Source organism: Octopus bimaculoides, chromosome 11 (genome assembly GCF_001194135.2).
Source record: "Octopus bimaculoides isolate UCB-OBI-ISO-001 chromosome 11, ASM119413v2, whole genome shotgun sequence".
Taxonomy (NCBI): domain Eukaryota; kingdom Metazoa; phylum Mollusca; class Cephalopoda; order Octopoda; family Octopodidae; genus Octopus; species Octopus bimaculoides.
In genome coordinates, this window is record NC_068991.1 from 74815060 (window position 1) to 74818435 (window position 3376).

Here is a 3376-nt window from a genome sequence, read left to right on the forward strand (position 1 = left end):
ACGTCCGCTTTCCATGCTAGCATGGGTTGGACGATTTGACTGAGGACTGGTGAAACCAGAGGGCTACACCAGGTTCCAATCTGATTTGGCAGAGTTTCTACAGCTGGATGCCCTTCCCAATGCCAACCACTCAGAGAGTGTAGTATATATATATATATATATATATATATATATATATATACATAGGGGCAGGAGTGGCTGTGTGGTAAGAAGCTTGCTTGTGTCACTTCATTTCTAATCTTTTGTGAAAACATTTTTCTGTCATGAAGAAGTATTACTTTGTTTGAAAACTGTCGAAGGTTAGGAACAGGAAAGGCATCAGGTCACAGCAAAACTGCTTCGGTGAACTGCATCTGACCCATCCAAGCATGAAAAGTTGATGTTAAAAATGTTGATGATAATGATGCTGGTGATGCTGCTGATGTATATGGTGCTCTTGTTTAACCCTAGGTCAATCCTATTCTAGCAGACCTGTGTATAGAAATTTTAGCTTTGGTATGAATTGAACCTTTGGTCTCATCTATCCGTTTGTAATAGAATCTATCCCTATTTGCAAATCTCTAATACTTCACATGTACTTCCTTTTAAGTTAGCATGGTCTCATTTGAGGATAATTTCTTTGCTATTTCTTGCTGGTTAAGTCCTGCAGTCAAAAAGATGCACTATCATTCTTTTGAAAATTCGTAACATTTTTGGAGAAATGTATTTTTCAAAGAAATAAAATCTGGTTGAATTGCAAGAATTTGTTATGTTTGGTTGCTAATGAATAATCTGAGCTGTATGTCACTGGCTTTAATCATTTAATAATCAAGAATATTAATTTACTATTAATTAAATAATGGATTTTGCAATTCTTGATTGCAAAAATTACTTTCTCATATTGTTGATTCTGTTCTCATTGTGTCTATGTCAAGCACAGCTGTGTGGTTAAAAAGTTCACTATTCCAACTTCAGCATTTTGGGTTCAATTCTACAGCATGTCACACTGGTGCAGGTCTTTTTCAATTTGTATTGCCTTCTTGATTAGCTAATTAATTAATGCATTTAACTCAATTAAATCTAATAATTAAACCCAGTGATAAACAGGTCAGATGATTCATTTACAAAATGAATAAAATGAATCTACATAATTCTTTGAAGAATTCTTTCTCCACAAATGCTATACGGATTCCAGCCCATTACTGAGTTTCTCACTTGTCTTGTGAGACATAGCAGCCAAGTCTCACTCAAATCATGTGCTACAAAATAAATGTCTGTCTTTCTATCATTATTCCGTTTTATTTCAAGATTTCTTGCCAATAGAGAAAGAGCTGGTTTCTAACCTAGATCCAAGGGCCCTTCATTGGAATTTCAACAGCAACTACACGGTCTCTTTGTATGTATGTAAATGTGCAGATTTGTATGTTTTGTTTTATGCCTGTCTTCTCATGCATATATTTGCATATCTAGACATCCTCATATATACTTAAATGATATGTATGTATGTGTGTGTGTATGTATGTATGTATGTCTATCCATCCATCCATCCATCCATCTATCTATTATGTGTATATCATCATCATCGTTTAACGTCTGCTTTCCATACTGGCATGAATTGGACAATTTGACTGAGGACTGGCAAGCCAAGAGGCTGCACCAGGCTCCAATCTAATCTGGCAGAGGTTCTACAGCTGTATGCCCTTCCTAACACCAATCACTCTAAGAATGTAGTGGGTGCTTTTTATGTGCCACTAATATGGGAGCCTGTCAGGCAGCACTGGCATCGACCACGCTTGAATGGTGCTTTTTACATGCTAGTCAGGCATGCTAGTCACAGGAAACAACAGGTCTTCTCAACTCAACAAGTGTATATAAAATCTCACTTTGGCTAAGTCTATCTCGTAGTAAGCATAATTTCTATATCAAGGCTACTTTTTGCTTTGGTATGAATTGAACCTTTGGTCTCATATCTCTACCTTCTTTTCTGCCTCTCGCAGCTGTCCTTCACACTGTCACAGAGTTCGTTCTTTCAATAAACAGCTAAAAATTAAGTTTAACCTTGAATCTTGATGTTATGTCTTAAAGAAGATCACTTGGTAACCACGTGGTTTTGAGTTCAATCCCATTGCATGGTACCTTGGGCAAGTGTCTTGTACTATAATTCTGGGTCAACCAATTCCTCATGTATGTCTTTGGTACATGGAAACTGTGTAGAATCCCCTTACACACACACTCACACATACACACATATATAACAACAAAGAGTTATTAATGAAACATTGTTAATCTGAGCAAAGTGCTTTATTAACTCTCTGTTAGGTACGGGGGCTCCAAAAGGGGTCTCAGGGAATAGCATCCCTGCCTTCCTGAGCTAGTTTTCCACCACATTTCTTAAAAATCATGGTAGAGGCCTTGGTCTTGAGACCACTCATGTCTAGAAGCTGAGGTTGGGGGTAAGCAAGGGCATGCTCCCCGTAGAAAATCCAGCTTCAAAAAAGCCTCATGATAGCAAGAGAGAATGGGCACCAGTCAGCCCAAAGGTTGGGGTGGGCTGCATCATGCCTACCTCTGTTGCTACAGCATTGAGGTAGACCCGGCCACCCCCATTCACCGGGACAAAACCCAGATTTTAAACACTGGATGATGATGATAATAATACAAATACACCAAGTGGACAAATTTTTCAGATTAGTAAAGAGCTCTGTGCAATCTTGTGGCAGGGTCTGAGGTCAGAGTTCATCACCATTTCTCTATTGTAAATCCATGGTTGTATTCTCAGAACAGTCTTTTACACTGAGTGAGATACAAGGCAAAGCATAAATAGTTCTTGTATATTCTTTTACTGTAGTAAATTCGACTTACAGCTGGATGTACTACAATAAATGAATATGTAATGACTGTTATTTATACATTGCCTTATATCACACACACACACACACACACACACACACACACGCGTATGATTACTATCTGTATTTTGATATTGCTTATGTCTGCAGTAATAAATGTGTCTGGGTGTTGAGCAGTTTGTGGTGTGAAAGACCAAAGGAAGAAGTACTTTACTTGGAAAGGACGGATATCCATCAAGTGAATGCTGCATCAAGTTTTGTCCAATGCATTCCATGGAAAAAAGTGGATGTAAAAGTGATGATGATGACGATGACAACGATGATGATGATGGTGGTGATTATGGTGATGATGATGATTGTGGCAATTATGAAGTTATAATGCAGAATATCTTCAAGAATTTTGTACTTTTATGTATGGCAGACAGAAATTTTATTCTGTCTCCGATAAACATTATATATGTACATTTATACTTGTTATCTATCTTTCTAAATATTTAGGACAATGACAATTATGCAGATGAGATTGAGCTAGACAGAGGAACAAATAG

The 3376-nt window shown here is 37.5% G+C and overlaps 1 protein-coding gene across 1 annotated transcript in view; it reads left to right on the top strand.

Moving 5' to 3' along the window:
- Positions 1-3376, top strand: part of LOC106883236 (protein MON2 homolog) — a 690047-nt gene that overhangs the window by 129840 nt on the left and 556831 nt on the right. The window lies entirely within an intron of this gene.